Genomic DNA, 11866 nt, shown 5'->3' on the forward strand with positions numbered 1-11866 from the left:
ATGGCACACATGGGTGCGGCTTTATATCGGACTGCCTAAGATCTTCCCATTCATGCTACAAAAGCCTTTATGGAGGAGGCTAAGTTGGAGTTCAACCGGATGAAGGGTTTAAAGGAGGAGTTTGAAGTGAAAGTGACCAAGCTGGAGAAGGAGTTGGAGGGCGAGAAGGCTAGTTCTATTGCCTTGGCGGCTTCTGTGAGGTTGGTTGAAGACACGGCATTGAAGCACAAGGAGAGCTATGTCACGACCTATAGGGAGATGATGCGTCTCAGGGATGATTTAGAGTATGCTCGAGCTGATTACGCTGAGCTCCAGGGTCACCTTGTAGGCAGCGTAAATACTGCTTATAAGAAGCTTAAGGAGCAGGTTCGAGTTCTTGCCCCCGAGCTCGACCTTACTCTCTTTAGCTTGGACAACATCGTAAAAGATGGTAAAATTTTTCTTGATGACCCTGATGATGATGATGTCGACCCTCCTTCAATGCCTGCCACCAAAACCTCTATTGCGCCGACCTCTTTAACTCCTTCAGCTGAGGTTGGTCATCCTTAGTCGGAACCTGATTCTCAAATGTTGAACCGGGATGATGGGACAGTGGATACGGTGCCTCTTCAGACTCGTCCTCTTTCACCCCGTGTTGATGCTGCTGAGAAGTCTTTGGATCCTCAATGATTATTCTGGATGTTTGTGTAGATAGCCCGGCTTGTGGGCTTTTGAACTTTTTATATTTTGTAAATGGAGGTTCTGACTTTCTGCTACTTTCTTAGTTGCTTGTTTAGCAACTTTATTTTGAAAAATAAAGTAGTTTTCAAGCTCTTGGCGCTGATTTTGGTGGCCTCTTGAGTTTGTTATTATTATAACTTGTGCTTTTTATGACACATTTGTCTGCATCTGTCTGGTACCTTTTTAGGTTTTTTGGGAGTGTTGGAGCCTTATTGTCCGACCTCTTTGGATTGCCTTTGTATTTTCATACTTGTGGCTTGACTCCTTTTGAGGTTGTGGATGTTTGGATCCAACTTGTATGTCGACTTCCTCACTTCGGTCTGAAGTTATTTCTAGTAATCCTCTTTTTGGACCTTTGTCAGGTCTCTTTTAGGGATTTATAACTTGTTTGTGGGAGGCCGACTTCATCGTGTCGGTCCCTTATAAGTTATTTCTAGTAATCTTCTTTCTTGGACCTTTGTCAAGTCTCTTTCAAGGATTACTTTTTATAACTTGTTTGATTTTGGGGCCGACTTCTTTGCGTCGGTCCCTTCTAAGTTATTTCTAGTAATCCTCTTTGTTGGACCTTTGTCAGGTCTCTTTCACGGATTAATTTTTATAACTTGTTTGATTTTGGGGCCGACTTCTTTGCGACGGTCTATTCTAAGTTATTTTTAGTAATCCTCTTTTTTATTACTGGCCAGGCCTTTTTTCAGGGATTGACTTTTTATAACTTTGGTTATTGTGATCGACTGGTCTGACTTCTCTATGCCGGCCTGTCTTTTAAGTTATTTTTAGCAACCTATTTTATTAAGACCTCGTCAGGTCCTTTCAATGGATCACTTTCGATAACTTGCATTATTCTGTTTTGTCGCTTTTTCATCTTTGCCGATTTTGTCGAAGCCAGGTTTGAACCTTGTTTGGTTGACCTTTTGATGAATTTGGTTTTCATCTTTTTTGATATTTATTGTGGTCAGATAGTGAATTTGATCTTCACTTTCTACCGATCTTGTAGCTTTATAATCGGGCGATGAATTTTTTAGCGTTTCAGACTAATGCGTCTTGAGAATTTGTAGAAAATCTAAAAAACTTTATTTAAAAGAAAATGCATATACATACATGTGGGAGTTTTATCCCTCTAGGTCGAGCAATTTTGTAGATCTTGGCTTGGCACCTCATTAAAAAACCTTTTTAGGAAAAAGAGTGTACCTTATCCTAAGATCTTTATTACCTCTAACTGTAGTATCTTTTTAGGTTGCAGGTGTGCCATGACCTGGAAAGCTCTCACCCTTCGAGTTCGGACAATCTATAGTAGCCCTTCCAAGTACTTCTATGACTCGGTAGGGTCCTTTCCAGCTTGCTGCCAGCTTTCCTTCTCCAGGTCGAGTTGTTCCGATATCATTTCGGATTAGGATGATGTCGTTCTCAGCAAAACCTCGTGGTACTACCTTTTGATTGTATCTTGAAGCCATTCGACATTTTAATGCCTCTTCCTTGATCCGAGCACTTTCTCAAATTTCTGGAAGTAGGTCGAGTTCTTCCCTTTGAAGTTGGAAATTGGCCTCTTCACTATAATGGATCACTCTGGGTGACCCTTCTTCGACCTCTACTGGGATCATTGCCTCCATCCCGTAAGCTAATCTGAAAGGGGATTCCTTTGTGGCAGAATGTGACATTGTTCGATATGCCCATAGCACTTGTGGGAGCTCTTTGGCTCAGGCTCCCTTTGCATCCTGTAATCTTTGTTTTAGCCCGGCCAATATGACTTTTGTTGGCAGCTTCTACTTGTTCATTGGCCTGAGGGTGTTCTATGGACGTAAATTGGTGTTTTATGTTCAAATCGGCCACCAATTTTCTAAAGCCCGTATCTGTAAATTGAGTACCGTTGTCTGTGGTGATGGAGTATGGAACCCCAAACCTTGTGACAATGTTTCTATATAGGAATTTTTGACTTCTTTGAGCGGTGGCGTGAGCTACGGGTTTTATCTCGATCCACTTTGTGAAACAGTCTATCCCTACTATGAGAAATTTGACTTGTCCCATTCCCTGAGAGAAAGGTCCGAGAAGGTCGAGTCCTCATTTTGCGAATGGCCAAGGTAAAATTACGTTGATGAGTTCCTCTGGTGGGGCAATGTGGAAATTGGCATGTTTCTGACATGGTGGACATGTCTTTACGAATTCTGTGGCTTTTTTCTGTAGAGTTGGCCAATAAAATCCTGCCCGGAGTACTTTTTTGTTGAGTGCCTGTGCCCCGAGGTAATTGCCACAGATGCCACTGTGTACTTCTTCTAAAACTTCCTTTGTGTTAGAAGTCAGCACACATTTTAACAATGGTATTGAGATCCCTCTTTTGTATAGAGTATTGTTTATGATAGTGTAGTATTGTGCCTCCTGTTTTAACCTCTTTGCCTCCTTTTCATCTGTGGCGAGCGTTTCTATTTTGAGGTAGTTAATTATGGGAGTCATCCATCCTTGATCCTGACCTGTTATGGCTAGGACTTTTTCTTCTTCCGAGATTGACGGGTTCTGTAGCATTTCTTGGATGAGGCTTCTATTGTTGCCCCCTGGTTTGGTGTTGGCTAGTTTTGAGAGTGCATCAGCTCAGGCGTTCTGTTCTCGGGGTATGTGGCGGACCTCATATTCTCCGAGTTGTCCAAGATGTTCCCTGGTTTTGTCCAAGTAATTTTTCATGGTGGGATCTTTGGCTTAGTAGCTCCCTATTATTTGTGAAGTGACAACTTGTGAGTCGCTAAAGATGATAAGCTTTTAAGCTCCAACCTCCTTGGCCAGCTTCAAACCAGCTAGTAGCACCTCATATTCTGCTTGGTTATTTGAGGCAGGGAACCTAAATTTGAGGGAAAGTTTGATTTGGGTTCCCTGGTCGCTTTCAATTATCACACCCGCACCGCTTCCCATTTTATTTGAGGAACCATCTACGTAGAGATTCCATTCTATAGGGATTTTCGGGGTGTCTGTAAATTCTGCAATGAAGTCGGCTAGATATTGCGATTTGATGGCTGTCCGAGCTTCATATTGAAGGACGAATTTGGGCAACTCGACTTCCCATTGCAAGATTCTGCCTGCTAAGTCTGTTTTCTGCAAAATTCCTTTCATGGGTTGGTTGGTCCGAACCCTAATGGTGTGAGTTTGAAAATATAGACGAAGTCGTCCAGATGTTAATATGAGAGCATAGGCGAATTTTTCTATTTTTTGGTAGTTAAGCTCGGATTCTTGTAATGATTTGCTGATGAAGTACACATGTTGTTGCCCACTGTCGTCTTCTCAGACTAGTGCTGAGGCTACTGCCCGACTTTCTACTACGAGATATAATATAAGTGGTTCCCCTTCCTGAGGCCGAGTTAGGATAGGTGGTTGTCCCAGGAATTTTTTGAAATCTTGGAAGGCCTGCTCGCACTCCGTTGTCCATTCAAACCTCTTTCCTTTCCTTAGAGTGGCATAGAAAGGGAGAGACCTTATTGCTAATCCCGCTAGAAATCTAGACAAGGCTGCCAACCTTTCATTGAGTTATTGTACTTCTTTGACATAAGTTGGGCTTTTCATGTTGAGTATGGCACGGCATTTATCCGGATTTGCCTCGATTCCTCTTTGTGTGAGCATAAAACCCAAGAATTTTCCAGCTTCTACAGCGAACGTGCATTTTGCAGGATTAAGTCGCATGCCATGCCTTCTTATAGTGTCGAATACTTGGGAAAGGTCGGACAGCAACGTCTCTTTACTTTGTGTCTTTATTAACATGTCGTCCACATATACTTCCATGATTTTCCCGATGTAATCCGAAAAGACGTTATTCATTAACCTCTCATAAGTAGCTCCTGCGTTTTTTACTCCAAAAGGCATGACGATGTAGCAGTAGTTTACTTTTGGGGTTAAGAACGAGGTTTTTTCTTGGTCGAGTGGATACATCGGGATTTGATTGTATCCCGAATATGCATCCATAAACGAGAGATATTTATACCCGGAGGAGGTATCTACCAGAGCTTCGATACTTGGGAGTGGATAAGGATCTTTTGGGCAGGCTTTATTGAGATTAATGTAGTCAGTGCACATCCGCCACTTCCCATTTGATTTTTTCACCAAGACAACGTTAGCTAGCCATAGTGGGTACGCGACTTCTCTTATGAATCCTGCCTCGAGTAGAGCTTGTACCTACTCTTCCACAGCTTGGGATCGTTCTGGCCCGAGCTTTCTACGTTTCTGTTGTACTGGCCGAGATCCTGGGTAGACTGCTAGCTTATGGCATATTAACTTGAGGTCTATGCTTGGCATGTCTGCAGCCTTCCATGCAAAGAGGTCGACGTTATCTTGCAAGAACTGTACGGGTGATTCTTTTATGTCTCCTTTTAGGATTGTACCAATATTGGTTGTTTGGTCTGGGATATCTCTGATCTGGACTTTTTCTACTTCACCTTCGGGTTGTGGGCGGAGTTCTTCCCGCCTCTGAGCTCCACCGAGTTCAATTGTGTGGAATTCTTCTCCTCTGCATCTGAGGTTTAAACTTTTGTTGTTGCAGCGGCGCGCCGTCTTCTGGTCTGATTTTATTGTAGCTATTCCTTTTGTAGTTGGGAACTTCATACATAGATATGGAGTCGAGACTACTGCGCCGAGTTGATTCAATGTTGTCCGACCTATTAAGGCATTGTAGGCTGAACTTACGTTGACCACAATGTAGTCTATTTTGAGTGTTCTTGATTGGTTTCCTTTTCCAAAGGTCATGTATAGTGAGATGTATCCAAGTGGTTGAACTGGTGTGTCTCCCAGTCCGAATAAGCTGTTCAGATATGCTCTGAGTTATTTTTCTTCTAGGCCGAGTTTGTCGAAGGTAGTTTTGAATAATATGTCGGCGGAGCTTCCTTGGTCTATCAGTGTGCGGTAGAGATTTGTGTTTGCCAATACAATAGTGATGACCATAGGATCGTCGTGTGCTGGGATGATGCCGGATGCGTCCTCTTTGGTAAAAGTAATTGTGGGGATGTCGGGTATTTCCTCTCTTCCCTCAACATGATATACTTCTTTGAGATATCTTTTGCGAGATGATTTAGAGATTCCACCTCCCACAAATCCTCCGTGTATCATGTGGACGTGTCTCTCGGGTGTACGGGGTGGTCGTTCTGCCTGTCCGACATCTTCATCCCTTCTTCTTTTTCTGGGATCGTCTGCTCGGCTCGCCAAATACCAATCTAATTTTCCTTCTCTTACCAGTTTTTCTATGATATTTTTAAGTCAAAGCATTCGTTGGTGGAATGTCCATAGATTCGATGATATTCACAATATTCTGCCCGGTTTCCTCCTCCTTTTTTGCTTTTGAGTGGTTGAGCTGGAGGTATCTTTTCAGTATGGCATACTTATTTGTAGACATCCTTATGGGATACCCAAAAAGGGGTATAATTGTGGTATTTTTTATCTTTTCCCCATGTCGATCTTCTTTTTTCTTGGATTCTTTATCCTTATCTCGGGAGGAGTAGGAGAATCCGGATTTTGAGGTCTCTCCTAGTCGAGCGTTTTCTTCCGTGTTGATATACTTCTCTGCTCGTTTTTGTACCTCATTTAGAGATGTGGGATGCTTTTTCGATATGGATTGGCTAAAAGGTCCTTCTCGTAGACCGTTGATGAGGCCCATGATGGCCGCTTCTGTGGGCAGACTTTGTATGTCTAGACATGCCTTGTTGAATCTTTCCATGTAGCTGCGGAGACTTTCCTGGTCTCCTTGTTTGATTCCTAATAGACTGGGGGCATCCTTGTTTTCGTCTTTCTGGATAGAGAATCTGGCTAGAAACCTCTTGGCTAGGTCGTCAAAGCTTGAGATGGACATGGGGGTAGATTGTCGAACCACTTAATCGCCATTTTTGTTAAGATAGTCGGGAAGGCTTTGCAGCGGACTGTGTCTGAGGCGTCAGTGAGGTACATTCGACTTCTGAAATTACTGAGGTGATGGCTAGGATTTACCGTGCCATCATATAAGGCCATATCCGGGAGTTTAAAGTATTTTGGGATTTTGGTTTTCATGATCTCCTTGGTAAATGGATCTTGGTCCTTACGGGAGCTGTCCTCGTGGGTGGATCGAGTCGCTTTAGCTTTGAGATCGGCTTCAAATTTTAGGAGTTTGTCCTCCAATTCCCGGCGTCGTCTTATCTCCCTTTGTAGGTCCTTCCCAGCTTCTCGCAAATGTTGGGCTTCTTTCTCGAGTTATTTTAAACGATCTTGAAGCGCTTCAAGGGCTCCCAAGTTTGGTGAATTTTTGTCTTCGTTAGGTTGCGGGGTATCTTTTGGTGTAGTGTCCACATTTTTGTGCAGCGTTCTGTCTTCTAGACCCGAATCGTGGTCGTTGTCATGGTCGTCTGCCATGGTGATGGGATGACTTCCAGGTTCCCCAGCAACGGCGCCAATGTTCCAAGGGTTACCTGAAACTGTAGGTCGATCTCGGACGAGATCTTTTGTACTAGTCGGAGTTATTGTGTCCGGCTTGTTGGACTGGAGGGTCATGCTGATCCTTCGTCACCAGAGGGTGGTGGTACCTGCAAGAGACTCCGATGCTTAAGTTAACAAGGGCATTAAGCAGGTATTTAGTAGAATTAGAGTATGAGTTATACCTGGGTGCTCCAGTGTATTTATAATGGCGTAGAGTGACCTTCTTAGATAAGATAAGTTAGTTATCTTATCTTATCTTTATCTTATCTTCAAATGAGGTCATTTTATCTTTAAGGGAACCGCCCTTCTCTCTGTAGGCTTGGGCTGCCTTAGGATTTGGGCCGTGGTCCTTCATTTGGGCCCTTTTTGGGCTTTCCTGGTGATTTGAGAAGAGGTCAAATTGTCCTGACCTGAAGAGGTCGGTCGACTTGTTAGTAGAACATCCCGGGTTGGACAGCTCGACCCAAGGTATGAACAGTAATACTTCGAGGAAAAATGGGTTAAATAGGTGCAAAATTTAGCGTGGGATTTACCGTTGGAACAATCTACCAGTAAATCCATCTTAGTGAAACGCTGTGTTTTGGTGACTCGCAACAAGTTACTGTCGGATTTATCTGCCGGTAAATATAACGGTAATGAGTCCTAAAATTCAAAGTGCAAACCCTCTCACCCTTCAATTTAAAATCTACACTCTCTCTCACACACTCTCTCTCTCTCTAACATCTCTTTTCCCTTTCTCTTTCTAGCCGCCTCTTCTCCCCGCCGTGCCATCAGCCCTACCGCTGCTTGCCCTTCTTGTTGTCGCCTTCCACCTTTCCTTGCACTGAGCCTTCTCCGTGACTGATGCACGGTATTTTGTCGGCATAGAATTTACCAATAAACTTCCGTCGTGAGTATAGTCTAAACCAACAAGCAATCACGCATAAAAACTTAGAAAATGTGTCACCACAATTCAAAATCAATAACCACGAGTAGAATCTCGAGTCGTTCTCCCTAGGAGTTGCCCTAAGGTGCACATCATTGGTTAGGAGTTCTCTTGGTGTTTTTTGGAGTTTAATACAAGAAGAGCAAATGAACATGAATTGAGACAATGAGCAATTAACAATTGTAATAAGAGAACTAAGAAATTGAACGACTAGAGATGAATGATAATCAATCAATGTTAAAATCCTTGGCTAGGGGTGAGAATGGGAAGTCCTGCCATTATAGCCTCCGTTAATTGTGACAAGAATTGGTTATTGCTCCACTTAGTTAACCTCTAACTATGAAGGAAAGTCAAGTGGAGATAATCAATTTGAGTCCACAAGTCCTAGTCAAATCCTAAGGAAAGACTAGCTTTAGTGGCATACAAATCAACTAGCAATTTCCAATTATTAATCAACAAATGACATTGATAATTCAAGTGTCTCCATTTACCCAACCCCCAAGCCAAGAGTGAAAAGTCTACCCTATAACTATAGTTGACAATCTCTCAAACACTTGGTAAGCAATAGTGAAAGACATTGTGAAAGTAAGAAGAAAACTCAAATCAAAGTTACCGACTACAAAGAATTAACCACAATCAAACAATTAACAACAATTAACATGAAATTCCTCAATGCATTCATAGAACTCAAAGTAAACAAGATCCAAATCCAAGATCTACAATATTAGAGTAACAAGAACACTAAAATGAGAGTAGAAGAATGAGATCTACAAATTAGAATAATGTAAAATTGAATTAAATTCATATCTAACCAAAGGATCCAAGTGAAATTGAAAGAGCAAGGCAAAACCTAGATAGAAGTGAAAGTTTCTCTCTCTAGAAACATAAACTCAAAAACTAGCTAATTATTCTCTAATGTGTGAATCCCCTCCCCCTTCAATCCTTGGTTCCTTGGGTCTTTTCCCTCTAGAATTCAGCTCAATTTGGGCTTGGAGCTCTGTTGAAATCGCTAGCCACGATTTCACTAATAAAGTCACGTGCCGAGCGTCACGCGTATGCATGGGTCACGCGTACGCATCAATGAACTTTTCAAGCCACACGTACGCGTCAGGCACGCGTACGCGTCGATAGGATTTTTGCTCATCCACGCGAATACGCCAATATTTTCCGCCAATTCCAGCAAATGCATCCACGCGTGCACGCAAGCCACGCGTGTGCGTCGATGCCAAATCTCCAAGGCTCCATTCTTCATGCTCCTTCCACTTGTGCATGCTTCCTTCCTCTCTTCTAGTCCATTACTGTCCTATAAACTCTGAAATCACTCAATAAACACATCACGGCATCGAATGGTAATAGAAGAGGATTAAAATATAATATATTTAAGGCCTAAAAAGCATGTTTTCAACCATGAAGTAAAATCAGGAAGGAGACACAAAACCATGCATTTTATATGAATAAGTGTGAAAGAATGTTGATAAAACCCCCACTAAATTCTACACAAGATAAACCCTCAAATTGGTGTTTATCAGCGATATTTCTATTGCAGCCACACATTGCAAACCCTAGCCTCCATTGTAACCGACCTTCTTCTCGTCGTTGACGTCTCACCATTCTTCCTGTTGCTAGCTTCTTCCGTTGGTCCAGTATGCCTCATCATTCACTGCTATGTCTAACTTCATCGTCATTTGCCAGGTCCAGGTTAGTTAATTTTTCTTGCTTAAATTTTTTCCATTATTATCATGTTTTTCACACAAAAAAAAGTGATTTGGTTAATTTAGTTTGTAATGTGTTCAAAATGATTTAGCTAAAAGTAGTTAGTTAATTATATGTGTGTTTGTGAGATCTGATCTCCTATGATGCTATGTATCTGATGTGATTGATTACTTTCAAGGTTATTAATTTATGATGAAGTTTGAATTTGTCAATTTGTTAAATAGAAGACTTAAATTTGATGAATGAAAAGATTGCTAATTATTGATTTAGTTATGCTACTGACTGTTGATTTTGTGTGCATTTGCTAATTTTGAATTTCTTGAATTTGAAGTTTGTTAGTTTTTGTGTGTTTGCTATTTATTTCTACTTTATGTAATTTCATATCTTGAATCTTCCAATAGTTTTAGTTCCATTAGTGATTGAATAATATCATGAAAATATATCTACATGAGAGAGATTTTGTGTGCATTTGCTAATTTTTTAATTTCTAGTTCCATTGAATGACAACAGCAAAATATAAGTTAATAATTGTTATTCTTTAGTTATTTTTTAGTTAACATGAGAGAGATTTGAATGACAACAGAAAAAGATCGTTTATTTTATATTAAGAAAAAATTAGTATAAGACTCGAGATATAAATTAGTTAACATGTCGCATCTTATTGCTTTGGATTTGAATCGTAAAGGCTCCTTGTTTAGTTGAATTTGATTCTTATGAAATTAATTGAGTGTTGACTGATGCTATGGATTGAGATTGGCTGAATTTGTGAGAACCGTAAAGGTGGATATTGGTGCACGAAATTGTGATCATCAATGGCGCCATCAACATGGTACGCTCAATTGCAATCTCAACTCTTTATCACAACTTCGCACAACTAACCAGCAAGTGCACTAGGTCGTCCAAGTAATAAACCTTACGCGAGTAAGGGTCAATCCCACGGAGATTGCTGGTATGAAGCAAGCTATGGTCATCTTGTAAATCTCAGTCAGGCGGATTCAAATGGTTATGGAGGATTAATGATAAATAAAACATAAAATAAAGATAGAGATACTTATGTAATTCATTGGTGAGAACTTCAGATAAGCGTATGGAGATGCTTTGTCCCTTCCGTCTCTCTGCTTTCCTACTGTCTTCATCCAATCCTTCTTACTCCTTTCCATGGCAAGCTGTATGTTGGGCATCACCGTTGTCAATGGCTACAGTCTCGTCCTCTCAGTGAAAATGTTCAACGCGCTCTGTCACAGCACGGCTTTTCAGCTGTCGGTTCTCGATCATGTCGGAATAGAATCTAGTGATTCTTTTGCGTCTGTCACTAACGCCCCACAATCGCGAGTTTGAAGCTCATCATAGTCATTCAATCCTTGAATCCTACTCAGAATACCACAGACAAGGTTTAGACCTTCCGGATTCTCTTGAATGTCGCCATCAATTCTAGCTTATACCACGAAGATTCTGATTAAGGAATCCAAGAGATATCCACTCAATCTAAGGTAGAACGGAGGTGGTTGTCAGGCTCACGTTCATAGGTGAGAATGATGATGAGTGCCACGGATCATCACATTCATCAAGTTGAGGAACAAGTGATATCTTAGAACAAGAATAAGCCGAATTGAATAGAAGAACAATAGTAATTGCATTGATACTCGAGGTACAGCAGAGCTCCACACCTTAATCTATGGTGTGTAGAAACTCCACCGTTGAAAATACATAAGAACAAGGTCTAGGCACGGCCGTGAGGCCAGCCCCCAAATGATCTAAGAACTAAATGTCCAAAGATGATCAAAAGATCTGAAGTGATCCCAAGATGATAATACAATAGCAAAAGGTCCTATTTGTAGAGAACTAGTAGCTTAGGGTTTACAAAGATGAGTAAATGACATAAAAATCCACTTCCGGGTCCACTTGGTGTGTGCTTGGGCTGAGCATTATAGCTTCTATGTGTAGAGACTTTTCTTGGAGTTAAACGCCAGCTTTTGTGCCAGTTTGGGCGTTTAACTCCCATTCTTGTGCCAGTTCCAGCGTTAAACGCCAGAATTCTTGAGCTGACTTGGAACGCCTGTTTGGGCCATTAAATCTCGGGAAAAGTATGGACTATTATATATT

Source organism: Arachis stenosperma, chromosome 1 (assembly GCF_014773155.1).
Source record: "Arachis stenosperma cultivar V10309 chromosome 1, arast.V10309.gnm1.PFL2, whole genome shotgun sequence".
Lineage (NCBI taxonomy): Eukaryota > Viridiplantae > Streptophyta > Magnoliopsida > Fabales > Fabaceae > Arachis > Arachis stenosperma.